The sequence below is a fragment of the Poecilia latipinna genome, unplaced genomic scaffold (genome assembly GCF_001443285.1).
Source record: "Poecilia latipinna isolate Pla-1442-1.1 unplaced genomic scaffold, P_latipinna-1.0 Scaffold97, whole genome shotgun sequence".
In the NCBI taxonomy this organism is placed as follows: Eukaryota; Metazoa; Chordata; class Actinopteri; order Cyprinodontiformes; family Poeciliidae; genus Poecilia; species Poecilia latipinna.
This window is the reverse complement of record NW_015112713.1, coordinates 1-21,344: the sequence shown is the minus strand read 5'-3', so window position 1 is coordinate 21,344 and position 21,344 is coordinate 1.

Genomic DNA, 21,344 nt, shown 5'->3' with positions numbered 1-21,344 from the left:
GTAATTGATGGAAAAAAAAAAACCTTTCCCTGTAATAAATTTTTTTTTTTTTTTTTTTTTTTGTAAAGGGGTTTATTCAATGTACCAAGCACTGCCAAAGCTGCCCCGGGCTCGCTTCTTTCTACACCCACTACAACAGCTCCAAGACGGTGGCTTGGAAAAGAAGCATAGCCTTGGACATGCTCCTCACCCACCCACTCATATCCATGTGAAGCAGGGATACCACTTATGCAGATTTATCATTTTACAGACTTGTATTTAACACCCAGTTGATCCGGAGCATCTCTCAGACTGTGATATCTTCTTGGCTGCAGGTTCAGCTTGATTTGAAATGAATGCCAAGGCGCACATGCTTGCATACCCACACCCAAGAGTGCACACAGCGAGACTCATAACTCTCTCTGCTCTTGGCCTGGGCCCAACGTTGTACTCCCCTTTTATGACCCTTGCTTTATGGTTTATTTAAAAAGTAACAGTCCCTTTATAGGTCATTAAAGCTGAAATAAAACACAACAGACGGCCCGCAACGGATAGAGGAGTAAGCAGACTCCAGCCAGATTGGCGTGAAAGACACTAGCGCACACAGATGCAGACAAAAACAAACGTATGCAAGGGGGCATCTGAGGCCAAAGGTTGTTATCCTTCCAGATGACTGCAGCCGCTGTACATCATCGCTTCGCACATCAGTAATCTGGCTGAATATTGTGCCATGTATCACATGCACTATGCACACTCACATCCATGAATAAGGAGGTTGCATACCATGGGGAAAGAAAGTATTGAACAAATCTATGTTTTTCTCTGCATATCACACAGTAATAAAGAAGAATGGCATAGGGAATACAGAAAAAGGCTGCAAAAAGGCATCAAAAGCCAACAAGACAGCTAAAAAACCGTCAGTGTTTAAAGAACAATTCTGCATGCTTCTGTGTAACTGAATAGTAGCAGATTTAGTTCCAACTGATGGTGTGATGAGAGTCTTGTCATTATCAAGGTAGCTCTCAAAGAAACTTACAAAACTTACAAAACCTTTTCCACCTTGTCGTTACACTATGGTCACCATATTGTTCATAAATGTTGTCGTATTCAAGACATCCCACTTGTCACTTTAAGTATGCCTATTGGTCCCCCTACAAACAATGAAAACTTGGACATTTTCATCAATCAAAGAAGCTCCCAGGATGCTTTCTTTTCAGAGCATGAAAGTATGTTTTTTTTATTCACCCAATGCTAGACACACTGGTGGCATTGGTTACTGCCGTATTTCTAAAATTTTGAATGTTCCAGCTTTTTTGTGACCAGAATCTGGAAACGGAAAGAAGAACATTTTACCACAAACTTGCCTCTCTTAATACTCGCAAGAGGAGTCATCTAAACATTATCCAGAAATGGTTTCCAAGAGCCAAAGACCACTTACCAAGAGCCTTAGAAAGATCTGGAATTAGCAAGTTCAGTGTTTTTTTTCATGAAAGCAATAAATAATAACCATTTTGCACCCTCGCTGCTCAAGACTCTACTGTGTAAGAAACCGCATGTTGAAGCTTGTTTAAGGTTTAATGTGAAGCAACTGGAAAAGCCAGTGAAATACTGGGAGAGACCAGAATGGTCAAAACATTTAAACTCTTAGGATTTTATTGCACGTACCGTGAATAGAGGAGGGAAGAAACATTGGAATTTGAATGTGACAACAGTTTTGCAGTAAACAAATATTTATTGTGTTAATAGATAAAAGCATAGAAATAGATTGATGTGTAAGTGACACAAAACAGTTGCAGCTGTCAATACATGCAAAAGGTGAATAAAATATAGCTTAACGTCTTATTTTTAGTTAATGTGTGTGAGTGTGTGTGTGTTTGCAAGTGAAATATTTGCTTTTTCTTTTATAGACCACTGTGAATTTTTATAATAACTGAGAATAACTGATTGTTATTTCGTGAGGCAAAGCACTTGTTCTGCCTGAGACATCTTGGCTACTATAAATAAGTCTTTGTCTCATTTAGTGTAATGACCTTGGACTGATGTGTGAAGAGCGGTGCTGTGCCTACATGTGTGGCTGTGAATGACACAAAGACAAGAAAAGAGGCAGATGCAGTGAGTAGGTGTGTGCGTGTTATGTTTTAGTTTGTGTTATCGTGTTGTTGTAGTTCAAGTTCTTACAGCGCCTGACAAAAGTATTCACGCCCCTTAAGTAGTTTCTCGTTTTATCACATCACAAACACAAATTTTAATGTTTTTCTTGTTGAGTTTTTATCATATTTTCCAATATAAAGTGGCACATAATTGTAAGGTAGTAACAGAAAGAATCATGTTTTAAACATAACACTAAATCTGAATTTGTTTTCAATAACACTGGCTCAATTCTTTACAGAAACTCCCTTTTGTTGTAACAGGCTGGTTTTACGTTGGAGCCCAGTCTACCTTTGAGTTGGTAGGCTGGGCTCTAACAGTCAACCTCGATCACCGACAATCTGAGCTCAAGTTAGAGTCATGTCTTCAACAAGAGTAAAGGATTAATTTAAAGGAAGGACAACAAGCAGGCTATGATGGATCTAGTAGAGTCAGCTGAGCGCCAATGTATCAGCCCAGAGGAGCCTTTACTGGTGGCACATTCCCACAATCAGAGGTGAACGGTGGAAACAGGACATTAAATGATCAAGCTAAGATGTGTATCCATAGTTATTATTAAATAAAACATGTGAAAATGCCTCGAAAAAAAAAAACAACCATCGGGCAAACATTGCTGTAGAGGAGTGTTCCCGTTTGGGCTTCTAGTCAAGATCCTAGGCATTGTCATTCAGACATTTTGAGTGGAGACCCCAGAACAGATGGGGTAACTCAAAATGGATGTAGGATCGGTGTCTTGATGAAAACACCGAAAAGAACGAGAAAATCTCATCTTTTTTTTTCTAAAGCCGATCAACTTGCATTGAGCCACAGTGACAATGAATAGAAGCAGTCACAGGGCAGTTGTTTTCACTCAAAACAATTTTGTATTGATTTGCACTGACCCTCACCCCATCCAAGAAAACAGTCCTAAATGAGTCAAAATATGCTTTCTTCATTTTGTCACATGCTTTGGTGAGATTTGGGTTGTGTGCCTGCATTGTCTCATTTATTATCAATTTATATATGTATGAATATGATACAAATGCACATTAGTTCAAATTTCAAAATTGCTTGTGTTCAGGAGTATAGTCGGAACAGCTTCTCCTCTGTCTCTCTTTTCTTTTCTCTCTCTCTCTCTCTCTCTCTCTGTCAGCTCATCCTATTCTCATTTAACCGACCACAGAAAGAGGAGGTGGAGGGGCAGCAGCGGCGAGCAAGGCCACAGTCTTATTAGTGATAATGAGAGAGAGCCACTCTGCCAATTTACATCCGTAATCTGATATTAGCTCTTGCCACCCGCACTAAAGCGGCACATGCATACGCACACGGTCGTGAACAAAAAGCACAAACACTCAGAAGCAGCCGCAGAGCCGCACAAAATCACATGTTTGAAATTACTTATTCATATTCATGAAAAAGAGCAAAACTGCTTTTGGGTGAATACCAAAGTGCCCCCTGAAGAAAAGGAAAATATTCACCAATTTCAGAAATAATCAAATTCAAAGAAGATAGTGGGTAGTAGCTTAATAATGTCCATAAATCGAACAAGTCACAATGCCATCTAGTACGTCCGAGAGATTAATATTCCATCTCAAAAAATCTATATAGTCTGCCATGATGCGGCAAAGAATACGTACTGTAATGGTAAATTATTAAAGATACTTCTGAAGGGACTATTGTCATGAAATTCTCAGCAGATGTTGGCAACGACCCACGTAACGCAGAAACCATAACAAACAAATCTATGAAATCTGTGACCTATGTTATGCATCATAAAGTCTAATGGCAAAATAAATATTGAACACATGCAGAAAAGGCTGCAGAAAGGCACAAAAGGCTAATAAATGAGATGACATCTGTCTGTACTTAGAATTCAATCTTTCTTTATCAGTGCAAGTTAATATCAACTAGTTTTGTCATAACTGATAATCTACTGAATGTTATTTGGAAGATTTCATGCAGTAAAAATTTAGACTAATAATAAAAAAACGCCTTAGCAGTGTTGCTACATGATAAGCTCCATGCATTACTGATGTGGTAAATCATACAAAAGGCCCAACCAAGTATTGAGTGCATAAAGATACTTTTCAAAAATCTTAACATTTCTATTGTTTTTGTTTTTAATAATATTTTCTGAATACTTTGTTTTTTTATTACCTGCAAGGCATAATCAAAATCGCATAATAAGCTTCAAATAGTTAATTGTATGTGTCTAAGTTCTGTATGAATTCCACTTCCTGAAATGTCAACATCATAATAAAGACAACATACACAAAGTGAAAGAGAGTCGTGACAGCGATATACTCTTTTCCTCAGATTTGGCCAAAACATTCAACCGTTTCATATACAACTGAAACAGAAGATGGATTTTATTTTAGCGCCAAATGATACATTAAATAATAATTTCATGGATCAAAATAAAAGTTTTGACTCTAGGACTAAATTTGACAAAAAAAATGTGGAGGATCACCTGAAAAGGGTTGTGGACAAGAGATGTTCTCAGTCTCAAAGACTTAGAGAAGTTTTGTGAACACAGTGAACAAATATTGCCAAGTGAAGCCGTAGTAGGAGGGATTTCTGGGCCGCAGGCAAAGGCTTTATAGTGGTGAAAGATTTCAAACAAAGAAGAATGAAATGGAATACGGGATAGAGATTCATTTCACAGACACACTCACACACACACACACACACCTGCACACATATGTAGAAAATGTTTCGATTTGATTTGTCATGTCGTTTTTAATACACACAAGACCTGCCGCTTTAATAGGGTTGTCTGGACTTTTGACAGTCCGTCTATGCATCAGGTAGCTGGTTCATGTTTTGTTGTGAAGCCATCTTGTGGCATGAAGTTGGATTGAAATTCAATTCAGCGTCCACTATGCTCTGATGCAATAGTGTTCTTTAAAAGAAGTTGTTTCTAAGCCTATACATCATTTATGTTTTTCTTCACCTTTTCATGTTTTTATGGTAGAAAGCTGCATGGAAGTGATGCAAGAATATGACGATCTGCATCAATCAACTAAATATGACATGCAGCACAAGCCGCACGTCATATTTAGTTTCTATTTGTTAATATTAGAATTTTAGTGTAATTAGTTTCAAATGATCTTTCCCTAGATTTCAATGTTACTGACATGCAAAGTACCCAAATGTATTCCATGAGGGATACACCTGTGTGCTGTCTGTCTTTCTTTTTTCTTCCTGATGTCTTTTAGAAACTTAGCTCTTTATGGTTGTGCACTGGGAGGGATTTCTGGGCCTGAGGCAAAGCCTTGATGGAGAACAGATCAGAAAATCTGCCACAATGCAAGAAAGGAGTTTTAATTTCAGCTCGTGCTGATCACATCAGCGGGGTAATAGTCAGTAAATACAATGATTAAACTGTAGCAGAGGTTCTGGGAACATAGCCAAATTATTTGCACCTATTTGTAGAATTTATTTTTCCTAATCTATGTTTTCCTAAAATTCCTTTAAAGCATCTCATGCTAAGTGAACATTAAACATAGCAGGCCTGGTGGAAGTGGTGGCCGGTTCTCCTGATACACACATGTTACATTCAAGTTTTACCTTTGTAGTGTGCCTCTGAATATTTTTTGGACTTTTGTTCTTTTCACACTGAGAGCTGTTTATTAAAAGCAAGAACCTCATGTCCTGAAGATTGTCCACAAACAGTTTGAGAAGCGTAGTTTGAATTTTAGGATGGTCACTTGGCCTCCAAATTTGATACCTTGAAACTGAGAAATCTTAAAGGATCAGCAAAGGGAGGACCTGCAGCCTATCAGACACTGGTGATAAGGTTAAGCCTAATTTGTGTATATATTTTCAACTTCTCAAAATGCACTGCTAGTATTTTTTCCTTCGAAATGGCAACACATTCTTTTCACATCACAAACCCAGAAAACACTATAATTCTTGAACCCAGGCAACTGACCAATCAAGGAGATTCTCTCAAGCGAACACTGAAAGATTTTGTTGAGCAATTCCTGCCGACATGGTAATGAATATTCAATATAAGCTGTAGCAGAAAACCTTTCAATTCTTCTCTGTCCCTTGTGTATCAATTAGATCCAAACCACCCAGAATCAGCTAATTGTCTTGAGCACTAAAGCATGTATGAAAGGTTTCCCACTGTCTATCCTCAGGCTAAAATATGAGTTTCATCTCCGAGGGTGACAGAACATTATGCAAGCCAGAGGGGGAACCTTTTAGCTGTAATATCACACACTTATACTATATTGTCATGTACAGCTGCAGCTCTGAGATCTCTTTCTTTCATTACACGCTGTCATTACACTTCTCTATTTCTGCATAATTTCAATCGAGATTTCATCATCCAGTCGTGCCTGGAAGTCGGGTTTTAAGTGCCATATGGATGTGGAGAAAGCTTCTAATAACAGCACATCTTATTCTAATCTACTCAGATCCAGAGCATTAAAATCAGTTTTCCTAATGCAAATAGAGTACATTGTTGTCATATATCTGGACAGGTTTTGGCAGTAAGTCTTCCAGCGCATTGTCATTTGTTTACTGCTTTTCAGAATTAGTGCAAATAGAGTAAAAAAAAAAAAAAAAAAAAAAGAACACACACACACGCACACACACAATTTAAGTTGGATTTGGCTTGAATTTCTTAAATCGATGATAATTCATTTATACTTTATTAAAAAAATATGCAAGAGTTTTGCTTTTTTATGTTTTTTTTTTTTTGATGATGTAAACTGGATTCTAAACAAGTGAGTTTAAAAACTGGTCTCCTAATAATCGTTTTAACTCCAAAAAGCTGCTGAACACTAAGGAGTTATGAATAAAAGACCAATTTAAAAATTTAAAGCGATTCAAAGGCTTTTTTTTTGTAGCATTATTTGTTACACTGGGAGTCCCTACAGTGGGGCCAGGTGGTACAGTATCTATAATTAAAACAAACTTGATGCCATGTTTCAAAGGTTGCCAAGAGCTCCATGTTAGTTTGAAACCCCCTACTGACCCTTTCACACACTGATAGTGCAACAGTGGTGCTAAAAAAGACCCCTTGCCTTTGCTTGTTCTCTCAGACTCCAAACAGAGCTAGCATAATGCCGCTCTGTGGGTGCTTTCAAACTGTGCTGGTACTCAAGACTTGAAGGTGTGGTATGTTGCATGGCAGCAATGGGGAGTCACATGGACTGTTTGCTAAGCCAGCTCTCTTTTGCACAAATACTTTAACTTTGCTTCACGAGTATCTCCATCTGGGATTTGAACTTCCAACATTTGAGGTGATCTAGGGGTGAGTCTGTGTTCTTCTGTGTTGTGTTTCTCCCTTTTCTCCCCTTTCCCTCATTGCTTTTGATTATCTCTGAGGGAAAGGCTCCTCCTGCTGTGCTGCTCACTCACCTGTTTCCAATCACCTTATCAAGCCATGCTTCCAAAAAACCAGCAGGGCCTCTCTGGTCTGCCTGATTGTCCAACTTTGATGCAAACAACCTACCTAGAAGTTGCCTTGAGTCTACATCAGAGTCTTGCTCAGACTCTAAAGTCCATTCTTGGTTCATGCAGCCACAAGCAATACTTACCTAGTTGTCACTGGTTCTGCTGCTCCATCTTGTTAATCTTTATTTTCTTGCCTGTTTAGTTCAGCCTTCACCAACAAACAGCGACCAGATATCAACAAGTCCATCAGTAGAAACATAAGAATTCACATACCACCTCCCTGATCAGCGTGAACGGAAACAATCCTTTTCTGTTCACCAAAAAGTGAAAGCAGAAAAATGACAGTGCCTTCTATTTTGTCTCCCTTGCTTTTAAATGTTATCCAAAGATACTCGGGATATGGAAATAAAGCTCCCGCAGTGCATTTCTAACCATCTGAACCTGCAACATATGCAACTTGATCGCTAACTAAGTCATCTAAAAATATGGCATAATCCTGAGATGTCATATATTTTACAAATGTATTCTTCTGTTACAGAATTGTCCCAAATGTCACAATGACAGCAAACAGTTTTATCTCATCATACACACAATAGGTGAAGATTCACTCACCTCAACATGCTGAGTATTTGAATTGGATGAGATAACAACTGTTGGGCTGATCATTATTTTTCCCTCTAGGAGGAACTTTCAGCCTGGGACAAATATGTCATCACTAGGGTTGGGAAAAATACGTCAGTAATTTCCCAGTTCAAGCAACTTGTATTGACACAGTTTGGATTGTATATTTCCAATTTGTCATCTCAACACACATGTGCTATGCAAAACAGGTTGCATCATAAATGACAAACATGTTTCAGTGATGAGATATGACTTAGGTAAATACGCCACTATAGTGGTTTAGATAAGCAACAGTGGGACAGCAGCTTTCAGAATAAAAAGTAATAAAAAGAGGGAAACATGAAAGCTTTTAACTTGGCACAAAAGTAGTTAGTTTGACTTTTGCTGCATATTTGTGTACTTTAAGCACTACTGCCAAGTTGTAGCAGAAAACCACACAAGGGGAACTCTCATTTGCCGGACTTCTTGAAGTCTAAATATGGGCCTTAACGCTAAACTCGGGGTCATCGTTGTTTCGTGTCTGAATTGTTCTGGTAAAGGAAAATAGAGTAAGTTTTTAGAGTGTCTTGTTCTTGAAAACCATTTTGGCTTCACAGTTGTAGAATAATCATTAATTTGTAAAACAAAAAAAATAATAAAATAAAAAGGACATTTAATTGAGAAAGGCCTGAGAAGCTGAAATTGGAGCATACACTTAATTTATTGACATTGTATATGCAAAACCACACTTATAGTAACACACATTAAAAAAATATTTTTCCAGATGACAAGTGCAGAAAGCCATACATGTCGGACACATGACAGTGTCAGAATGAGATGAGGTTAAAAGGCTACACTAGATTTAAAACCAAAAACCCCTTCTAATGTTAATAGGCCTAAATTATGGAGGTATTCCAGTGAGCTGTCAGCTCTCATCCCAGCGAAGCCGCTTCTGTACCAAAAGCAAGAACAGTATTTGAATTTAGACATCTGGCTGTTTTAATGCTGCTGAGTCAGACTAGGTTAATCTCGGAAAACTGATTTTGGTAAAGAGAAAGAAACAGAAAAATAGAGATTAGACGGAAACCAAGTTTGGCATGGCCTTGAGTGAAGCATCTGCAGAACTTTCAAACTCTTCAATAAATCACAATGCGTCTAATTAGGGTGTACCCATTCTAAAATAATCCCTTAATCTACACTTCGAAGGGAACGCTTCCCTTTTAGCCTCCACTCCAGGTGCATTTAACTTTGTGCCAAGAACCTCTTATAGTTTCAATATGGGCAGAAATGCCACCAGCACTGAATTTTCAGTTTTCTGTCTGAGAGGGACTTCTTCCTGCCTTTCAGTATTGCATGCTGTCTCCTCTGCACGGTGCTGGGGCTCTGCAGCACACACACTTTCTCACCAATTACCTGTCTCTATCTCTACGTCTGTGCTGTGTGATTGAGAGATGGTGTGAGGGGAAGAGAAAGTGAGAATGTGTGCGTGTGTGTGTGTGTGTTTATCCACATATAGGTCTTTATGTGTGCGTGCGTGTGTGTGTGTGTGTGTGTGTGTCTACATCACATTCTTCTGCCTGTTTCCCCCTCCGGATCTCATGTATAATTTATGAGCCTCTCATGAATATGCTAATTAGCCGACGTGCAGGGAGAGGTGAGAGGGCTTCCCCTGTTCTATTCTTACATTCGTCTGATGAGGGGGTGCGGGGAGAGGGATGGAGAAGAGGCACTGGGGGAAAAAACTGGTAGAGTTTGGGTTGCTGGTGAAGAGGGAGAGGGAATAAGTGAAAGAGAGGAAAGACGAAGGGCAGAGGAGGAAAATGCTGGAAGGAAAAAGTGTGGAAATACATTTATTAAATCCCGGCCGTTCCACAAATAGGTATTGTGGCAATATGGACGGTGGCGAGCCCATGTTGTGCTATATTGTGTTGGAAACAAATGAATCACCCATGCTGAGGGGACGTGGAGAGGCGAGATTGGAGGAGGTAGCTGGAGAAACGGGGGAAGATGAGAGGAAACAAAAAAAAGGAGGAGGGGGGGAATAGTTGTCATTGTTCCATCAACATTTCAGTCGTGTTTCTGAGAGCCCAGACAGGCAGGCAAATAGGACCGTTATTCCAGTTTCAATTGCTTCTCCCATAAATAGATGATAGCAGCCAAGTTTGTGAAGAGACACAGAAAAACACCCTTCAGAGTATTGCTGCAGACAAAGGCAATGTGAGGGTGACGCAAGCTCCCACACCTAATCAGATAAATTGGAGGGAAAGACAGGTAGAAGGTAGAGATTAATCCAATAGCTGACAAACGAGCCAACTAAACATCAAACGCTTCGTCTTCAAAGTTGCATAACATGAAAAACCCTTTAAACCACATCAAAGCCCTCACAGACAGCTGAGGGAAGATCTCACTCTTCTTTTTTTTCCTCTCTTTTCTTGAACTCTGTCAGTCTATCTGCAAGCTTCTCTCCATCTTCTTCTTCATTCAGGGGGACTGAGTGTGATGTGAAATTGTGCACTCTATGCAATGCATGTGTTTGCACATGCATGCAAACATGTGCACACTGCCTACATGGATGCACATGCAGTTGAGTGTGAGGCTACATTTTTGAGAACGCTTCTGTGTGCGCGCGTCTGCGTGTGTGTGTGTGTGTGTGTGTGTTTGGATGCGTGTGTGTAGTGTTTCCCTCCTGGCACCCTGTGGGTATTGGGAGCATTCCAGCGGGCAGCTGATGATTCAGCATCTGTCGCCCTGCTTATGTAAGAGAGCAGACATGGTCCGGATGGCTGACTGGCTGAGTTAACTGACTGACTGGATGAATGGCTCAGTTAGTGAAGGCCTGACCAACTGACTCAGTAAATGAAATCACTGACTTGCAGACTGACAGAATGATTAAAAAAATCCTAACAGACATGCGTTGGTTGCGTTCCATCAAATTGGCCTGAGTGTAAAGTGATGCTTAATGATACTGACAGGAGTTTAGTGTCAGCTGATGTTGCTTTAAGTGTATGTCTGTGAATGCCATTGCTACTGGTTTGCAAGATAGTCACTTCAAAAAGGAGATGATAAGTTTTGAATTGCAGCAGAAACAATTAAAAAGCCTTACGCTGTTCTTTCCGGCACCGTGTTCAGAGCAGACGTTGTTGGTTTCAATAAAGAAAAGCCTGACGTTTCTGCGGTAAGTTAAAGCAAATGCATATGCCTTGATGTCGAGAATCAGAAGAAACAAATATTTCTTAAATACAGGACAGTAGAAATGGAATTTATTTTAAAATATATATTTCGGCTGTAAAAATTAAACCTAATGTAAAAGCTCCAGACTATTTGACTACAAAAGCCCTTTATTGGTCACACAGTCAAAGTCCCTGAATGAAACCCAACTGAAAATCTGTTCTAACACCTCAAAATTCATATTCACAGGATTTATCTGCTCAGTCTTGGTAAAATTTAACAATTTGAGTATTTTGCAGCGAAGAATTGCTAAAAATGATCAATTCTACTATAGAAACTCACTGTACTGCTCAAAGATTTGTCAATTGTAAAAACAAAAGTTGGTGTTATGCAGTGTAATTCAGAAGAGTTTTAGATTATTTTGTAAAAAAAAAAAAAGCCATAACAAACAAACAAAAAATAACACTGCAACTTCACAATTATATGTTACTTTGTGTTGGTCTGTTATATATGATATATTCAGGGGATATAAATAAATGATTCAGGTCTCAATAAAACCCTGTTTTAATTCTGTTTGTGATCTAATTGCATGTTACTCAGCAGTTTCCATCTATTAATCAACTGCTGTCAAAAAAGTCAACAAAGTTGCAAAAGCATGAAGGTGAAGAATACAGGCGCTCACAAAAACAGATGGAGATGTCTTGAAAATGATGCCCTAGGGTACGGAGAAATATGAGTTAAGGGAATTAAAAAAAAAAAAAGAAGAAACTTTGCAGAGAGAGCTGTTGCTAAGATGTTGCTATGAGTTAACGCTGATGATGGGAACACTTCAACTCTGTATTTAAACTATGATCCCATGCTCTGTGAAAATGAAATAAACAGGAAAAAGACACATTCTTTTTTTTCTGTTTTATGTGGGTATTTTTTCCAGACAGTCCAACACAAAAAGTTCCATTTAAATGAGTACTGAAGAAGACTGAAAGTATTATTTAAAAGTCCCAGACATTATCACTTCATTAGCCAACTGAAAACACCAAGTAGAACACTAAAACCATTGGCTTTCTTTTGAGCACAAATGATTTACCAGCTGGTTCATTCGCACGCACCTTTCCTGATCCGTTTTTAGCTGACTTACCAGCCTATTGATGCTGACCAACCGGCTTCTTGGCTTGACCGCGGGATAACTGACTGTAATGGCACACTTGCTGGCTGGCTGGAGCTAAATAGACCTGATGGTTGACTGAATGTCTAATTACACGTCTGATTGGCTGGTTGCGGTCAGGCCAGGAGCAGTGAGAACAGGCGCAGAGGCAAACCTGGGTTCATTACAGTAAACTCGGGACAGGCAGCAGTGACAGGCAGAGGGAAAGAGAGAGCAGACACTGGAAACAGCTGAGAGTGACATGAATTCACCAAACTACCATGCAAATAGATGCTGTTACAGAGACGGTCTGTACCTTACATATGGGTAGAATAACAAATACTGTGCACACATGCACATAAAATGGAAGCAACTGGTTTAAGGACATGCACAAACAAGATCATGCGAGTGCACATTTACATTTTTTAGATGTAATGGAGGCTATGAGCAATGAAAAAAAAAAAGTAGTCTGCTTGTTTTTTTTGTGGGAACCCTCTTAAATTGTGCTCCATGAAAATACTATCAAAACTACTGTGGTATGCTGTGGCTGGCTAATGACGCTGAAGTTGGTTCCTGAGTCCCAGCACTAAATTAAAGGAATATTTCACTGTTTGCTTTAATTCTGGACTGCATTTGAGCCTGCTTAATTCAAATATAATACATGTAGAGTGGGAAAACATACTCTTGATTTTTTTTAATTCCTTTATTACCATTCAGTCAATGCAAATGGTGTCCGACATGTTTTTCTTTCTTTTTCTTCTTTTTTTTTGCCTTTGAAGGGTTATTGCACAGTCAAAAAACACACAGAAATTCTGAAAAGCAACAAAATACTGTAATTTGAAGTTGAAGGGGAAAAAGCACTCACTTACCACACATTTTTTAGGTTTAAAATTGAAATACCATTTCATACTATACCAACTTTATTTATGAGATGTAAAATGACTAAAAGTGACACAAAGTGCTACACAGAATAATGCATTAAGAGCAAAAAAAAAAAAAAATTCAAGTACAAAAAAGCAAGAAATACAAATACATTGAAAGTAAAAAAAAAAGAAGATTAAACACTATGAAACCGATTAAAATGAATCTGTCACACTAAATGTCACTGATATTGAAAGTGAAAGAATTAAAATAGGTTTTAAGATGAGTTTTAAAAGCCGTTGGTGAAAGAACTTCTCTAGTGTGTAAGGTTACTGTTTCCAGGTGGAAGGCATCACGCAGGATGCCCAGTTATACAAGAACTACAACTGTTCAGGCACCTGGTTGAGGTTGTTTGATAGTCTAAGGGAAGCATCAGGCACATCTGTGGTTATAAGGATAAAAAGGGAAAAAAAACTTGAAACAAAAAAACAAAATATTGAAACAGGAGATGATTAACCTCCAGCTGACAAAAACTACTTGGAAAAGTCTCCCCAGTTGAGTCCTCGTTTACAGAGCTGGTCAGGTCACATAAACACTAACTCTCTGACGCCCTGCCTGCTGCACACACCAGACAAATGTGCAAAAAGAAGTCGCAATAACGTCCAGAGCGAGTGGATTTCTTCTCATCACCTTAAAGAGGAATACGCCTCCAACAACACATGAACACATGTACCCATCGCACTTTCCAGTTCACACAATCTCACTTTAGTGTCCACTGACAGAGGGGGGGGAGAAGAAGAAGAGAAAAGGAGGGAAAAAACAGTGGGCGTGAGAGAGAGGGAGAAAAAGCAGAAGAGGTGTCGCCTCCTCTCCCTGATCCCTTATGCTAAGAGGGATTTGCATACATTTTTAATCAAAGCAAATTAGATCATAACCAAATTAAATCACGCTTTCCAGCCGCCCCCTTCTCTGTCTGCCTCCTATTCCATCCACCCACCTATTCTTCATCATTTAATTATAGGCACTAATAGGTATGGTTAGACCAATAGAATTAGAAAAAAGAATGATCTGCATACATATGAAGCTAACTTAAAAAAGAGTACTGCATATATAAGGAACATGTTTGCCACTAATGCTGGATTTCCACATATACACACCAAGAATAAAGTTTCTGGCTACACAGTCCGAGCAACATTTGGTGGTTTTGCTACTATTGCTGTCTTACACGCACCAACAAATACGTAGCAACAAATCAATTCAAACTCAAACAAAGCAAACACCAACGTTGGCTAACAGATCAGTCACACACCACAGAAACCAGACACCTCCTCCCACATTCCTCTCCACACCCTATGCTGATAAACAGATTGGAATCAGCGCCCACTGCCGCCTCCTGCCAACAGATAGTTTCCACAGTTGTCCAATAGCTCAGTCACAACCCTATTACAGACAGTCGTCATGAGCTTCACCTACTCTGCAACAATGTATCGCAAACATGATCTGTTGCAATGTGCACGCGAACCGGCGTACTGCTGCATGTACATAAGCGCATGCTTACGTTCGCATGCTGGTATTTAGTCTGCTTCTTGTTAACATGCTCATAGTGCCAGTGGCTCTATTAGAGATGTGGATTTTAATGCTCCAAAATATAATAAGAAAAAAAAATCCTACCATTAATTCTTCAACTAATTAATTCTCAAGAGGAGGAAGAAAGCGAAAATAAAAGGAACGTAAAATCATCACACTTAGAATGAATGATAATACTATAATTCTAGCATTATCAACCTCCTTGAGCATTACAGTTTGTTCTTGGTTTTTATCGACACTTTGTGTTGAAATATATGTTGTTTTAATTGACAAGTTTTAGGACATTTAAACCTCCATTCAAAGAAAAAAAAGAGAAGAGATTAGATAAAGATAAAATCTATCTCTTATTTAATCTTCTTTTAATCTCACGTATAATAAATTTTATGGTTCTTTTTTACTTTCTGGTCTCTTCATATATTGAAACTCCTGAATGGTTGTAATATTTTAAGTGTCATTAAATACAACTAAGGCCTTTTAGTGAAATTAAATCCATCCATTTTGTGTGCCCCGGTCCCTATCTTTAGCGGTCAGTGGGTGAGAGACTGACTGCGCCCTGCACAGCTCATCAGCACATCACAGGCCAACAGAATCTTTTCCATAGGATACTCAGGGTCTCCACCTGACATAAAATGCATGACTTTTGGACTGTGGGAGGAAACAGAAATATCGAATGAACACACCTGCAAACTCCATGAGACAGTTTCAATCCTTTAAACCTGCGCTTTGCAAAGGAGGAAACAATATTTAAAAAAGGCTCGACTGTGCTCGCTTCTTGTTAATATGAATTGTGTCATCGTTGAATTGTTTTTGCCATTTTTGTGGACTGTGTGGGGTTGATCGTAGGATGCATCAACCTTACACTTCGGAAAGCGTGCTTTCGAGATCTTTTGTCTTCACAAATTGGCCACCAGGGTTCAGAACCTAACCTCAAAAAAAAAGTCATAAGAATTTGCATGAGAAAGCTTCACTCTTATATTCACAAAAAAATGCCAACTAAAGTATTTTTAGCAGCAATAAAAACAATGCTTTGAATTGACTCTAAATATAGATCCGATCAAACCTTTAATTTCTCCAGATGCTGAGGGAAAAAGGAAACGTCTTCCTCGGGTGAAATTAATATGGTTTTAATGCTGCAATCGCAGGATGAAACAAACCACCATTCTGGTTTTCAAAGATAATGCAAGAGGCAGTGTGGACATGGACATCTGTTCCACAGATAGCTCATAAAAAAATGTGTGCCTGAAACATGTTGACCCCATTACTATTCACTCCTGGTAAAAATGCAGAGGTTTATGCAGTCATCACTGACAGTTGACAAAACGTAACAATAACTGAATCTCAGCCAGCAAGGCTTATGAAAAACATATATAAATAATACATTTCTTGGTTAGCTATTACAAAGAGGATAATTCTCCAAGTGATACATCAGTTGAAATGACTCAAAGGACTCATAAATCCAGAGAAGCATTCTTATTCACTTATTATGTCTAATATATGCTGCAATATTATGTTTATGAGCTTTTCTTGTGCAACAGTCACATCTTATCATTTCTGGATTTTAGTTTTTTGTTACTTTTAATAAACTAAAACCTTTTCCATGCATTATCATATACTTTAACCGGCCTACTGCTTTCAGTTATCTAAAATAAGCTTATACATTTTCTACAAGGCATTTGTCAATTATATTTATATCTGTTGACTGTGCTAAAGGTGAAAGGCCAAATGCCTGTAAAAGTGCATCACATTCCTGGTTTGGGTTTAGGTGTAATGGTTGCAAAGTCTTGCAGCAAGTATTTGAGAGGTTTTAAAGGGAGTTTGAGAGGAGAAGTGGGGAAGTCCACTGGGAGACGTGTGCACTGTATGCTAAGGTGTGAGTGTGTGTGAAGAGGAGTGTGTTGAATGGTGCAGAGTAGGGAGTTGGCTGATGGGCAAAGGCATACTGCCTGCAGGTTCAATCTGCCCGTGAGTCAGGCATCAAACTTTCAGGTCCGCACATCAATTATTCAGCGCCCTTCATTGTCAGAGTCTTAGCATGCCACAGCGCCACACGACACAACCGGGTGCAAACGGAGCTGCAAATTAGGCAATGATGACAGAACAGGATCTGTGAAGTAGTTCTGTTTCTTTCTCTTTTTTAAATGAGGGAGATTTGTGTTAAATATGAGCGGATAAATGAAGAGCAATGGAACAGGAAAGTGACCAAATAAGGCTTTCATTAAATGGACTGGATTTTAATTGTCACTAACCCGTCCACATTATTTCGCAAAGAAGTTTTGCGTATTCCATTTATCTTTTTATGTTGCTTGCTTTCACTAAATTTTGTATAAATATTGTCATTTATTATTTTTATTTTATCTCTTTTATTTAGTTGGTCCATATCGTCAGAACAAAACGAAGAAACAAACAAACAAAAAATTATCTGACATATTTCAGAATCGTAAATATATGAAAGTATTAAACATGAACAAGTCACAGTAAGCATTTCAATTGTTTTGCAAAGCAGATAAGTACTTTTAAAACCCTTTTCTGACACAAAAATGAGTCTTTGAAGTCTTGTCCTTTTAAAATACAAAGTCAAGAATTATACCACTGTCTATTTGTAAAAAGAAAACAGATGGTTTCATAATAAATATAATGATAGTTATGTGGAGGCCTTCCTGAACATACAGAAAAAAGGCCATAATGGAAACTTCCCCCAAATATCATGTATGCAGGAGAATAGTTGTGCTACAGCAGTAGCTCTCTCTGAGCAGTTGTTTTGACCTGATACTATAACACATTTTGAAGCTGGGATTTAGGGGAAAGAAGTAAGAACACAAACGGAGGAGAGCCCACAGTTGATGACATACTATCAACTACGACCTACAATGATACGTTGAGCAGAGTCAGATGCCAGATCTTCAATGCAACAAATATTGTTTGTGAGCTAAAAGTTTTTCAGGTAAGAAAATACAGGTACTTTTGTAAAAATATATATTGTTTTGCGTCTTCTCTGATTAAAATGTTATTAATTAATTAATAACTTCTGTCTCAAGCTACAGCTCTCGGGACAAAACTTCTCTTTAGACACTTGACAAATCTTTATGTCAGATTGGAGGTGATAACTTCCTTTATTTCTACTGCTTGTATTTTGTGGGACCTTTGTTGAATGCACTTATATACCCCAGTTTGGAGTTTCATGCATAACATCATCTCGCTTCAGGAACTTTAAACTGCATTCTTGGTTTACTTTTGATCCTTTTTTTCCTCATGCTTCTATATGAATATAACTGTCACAAGCTACAACTCAGAAGTTGTACAACTTTCCAACAAAGAAGAGAAATTAAATTCAATAATATAATTTCAAGTATTAATGGGAGCAGAAGCAAATTCATATTCACATTATATTTGTGTATGATGAAGTAAACTTAGAAAATCAGCCTTTCTCATGACAGTAATCATAATAGTTTCTGATGAATTATAGCCACCACATTTTTTGGAACGTTTATTTTCTTCAGCATGTATTTTAAGCCTGTTTTTCACCACAATGTTTTCCTTTGAACTTCCATGTGAGCTGGTTCTCATTAACTTTGCTGGCGGCTTTGTGCTAATACTTTATTAAAAGTGCATAAAACAAAGGGCCTGTGTAAGTTCTCCTCATTATGATATGGTGTTGTGCTGATGTTTAGGCCCATCTTAGTTTTTATAACTGTGAGTCATGTCCCAATGGACCTCAAAAATATTGTAAAGATCAGTAGGCACCTTGCCATGCAAAATAGAAGCAAAAAATATTCACAAGTCAACTATGCTACCTGCTCCACATAATAAAATGCATTAAAGTATGAACAAATTTTGCATGTTTTTTGCATCAAACCTTGCTCTTAACTATTTACAGATGCATATGTTCTATAGAATCACACAATGAGTGTTATCTTACAACCCTTTGTTTCTTGTAATTTTGATGACTATGTTTTATAGATATTGAAAACTCAAAATTCAGTGTCTCATAAAATTAGAATTAGAATATAAAAAATGGCATTACTGGAAGCTCATGGTGTCACATGATAATATACCTGCAAAGGTTTCCATAGCCTTTAAACAGTCTCTGACACTCTGGGTGAGTAAACTACATGATTGCTGACTTGACAGATGTCCAGCAGTCATTGACACCCTTCACAAGGAGGATAAGCCACAAAAAGGTCAATGCTACAGAAGCTGGTTGTATACAAGCATATTAACAAAACATTGAGTGGAAGAAGAACATGTGGTAGGGAAATGTGCACCATAAACAAGGAGAACCACAACCTTGAGATGATTGTCAAGCTAAATCCACTGAAGTAGCTTCACAAGGAGTGAACTAAGCCTGGAGTTGGTGCAGATTAAAGTAAATTTTGCATTTCATTTGGAAATAAATGTCACAGGGTTTGGAGGAAGAGTGGAGAGTGAATCCATGTTGCTAAGTGCAGCTTGAAGTTTCCAGTGAGTGATGGCTTGAGGTGCCATGTCCTCTCCTGGTGTTGGTCCACTGTGTTTTCTGAAGTCCACAGTCAATGCAGTCAGTGACTAGAATCCTGAAGTTCCAGAGGACTCCAGAGCTTCATGCTTGTCTCTGCTGACATGTTTTATGGAGATGCTGATCTTATTTCCCTGCAGGACATTCCCCCTGCACACACTGCCAAAGGTACCAAAAGTTGGTCCAATAACCATGGTGTTTCTGTCCTCGATTGGACAGCAAACTGATTGGTCTGATATCATATTCTGATATTGTGAGGCTCTTAAGTATAGTGTTTTTATGTTTGTTTGTTTTTTTTTTTTTTAAGTGTAAGCAATAATCATTAAAGATAAAAAAAAAAGAAACATCTTGGAATATTTTGTGTGAAAATTTTCTGTAAAATAACATTTCCACTTTTTAAAATGACTGGCAAGGAATATTGCATCTTTATGCAATATTCAAATTTTTGAGATGTCCAAGTATGGATGGAGTACATTGCTTCTGTCATGATGTCATAATTTCAAGGGTGTTTTTATATACTGAAGAGTAAACTGACAATCTGGGGAAAACAATGTGCTCCGCCAGGTTCCCCAAGTGATTAGGTCATTATCAGCTGAATTAATCAGAAAGTAAGTTTCACTATCAGTTTCAACATGCCAATCCAAGATAATTTTTCTCAGTGCAGATATAACAGTGTAGCTTGCAATCAAATAATGTTAATATCCAATCATTGCTGCAATATTTGAGCTACTGTTGCACAGTGGTGAACATAAGATAAAATATACTTTATTGGTCACTAAGGGAATACAGAGACTGCCAAACATGCACACACACAGCAAGAAAGACATAAAGTGTCTCAGAGCAAACAAATTTCAACAAAATGAGACAGCCATAGTAAAACATGGCACATGGGCAATAAAATTACCCTAAAGAGTTCATGAGTTTTATTATATATCATAATGCAATTAAAATTAAGTAAAAGTCACAAATAAATTAATAAGACATAAATTAAAAAAAAATATAGAGAGCACTTCTCCCTTAAACGATCAAATAATTAATCAAGAATTATTTAGAAGAAAAATGGAATTTGAGAGAAAAGATAATTAGAAACTGTTGTTTCACAACAAATAGCTCAGCAGTATTCCCCTGAAGGTAATTGTTCGTAATCTGTAGTCAGTATGAGATGGGTTCTGCAAGATCCTTTTTACATGTTTGATTACAGTGTCCTCTAAGACAGATTTCAAGGGCAGAGGCTGAAAATCCAACCCAATTATTTTCATTGAAGTTCTCACTATATTTGCAAGTCTAGATTTAGACTGCACAAGTGAGCCAAACCAAGCACCCATACCATATTTAATTATACCTCCAAGAATGGCACCATAAAACGTCTGCATGACCTTAGATTCGACACCAAACTATCTACACAGCAAATTTGGAAGTGTTCCATCAACTCCTACAGTACAACTCCTAAATTCAACACTTTGAAAGTGTCTATATTGGTCCACTCTGGATGGTGTAGAAGTTACACTTTTGAAAGTGCCATTTGTGATAGAGTTGAATCGACACTCACAGTAGTTGAAATCAAATACACTTCAGTGTTAATCTACCCAACAACTAGTGTATATTGTCAAAAGTTAACACTATGAAAGTGTTAATCTAACAGAATGGTGTAAAGTGTATATTAACATAGAAATCTGAGTTTTAAAATACTACTGGCAGGGTGTGCTGTGGTGGCGCAGAGGTTAAGCACAACCCACATATCGAGGCTCTAGTTTTCAATGTGGCTGTTGTGGGTTCACTTCCCAGTCTTTCCCTTCTTTTATTAACCACTTTTTTTTTGTCAATTTACTACCAAATAAAGGCCATTAGAGCAATTAAGAAACTACTGGCCATCAATAATCCCCAAATTCATTTTAAAAGACATTAGATGCCGCATTAGATGCTATAAAAATGCCGGCACCAGTTGCAGTATGTAATCACTTATTTCAAAATATCAAACAG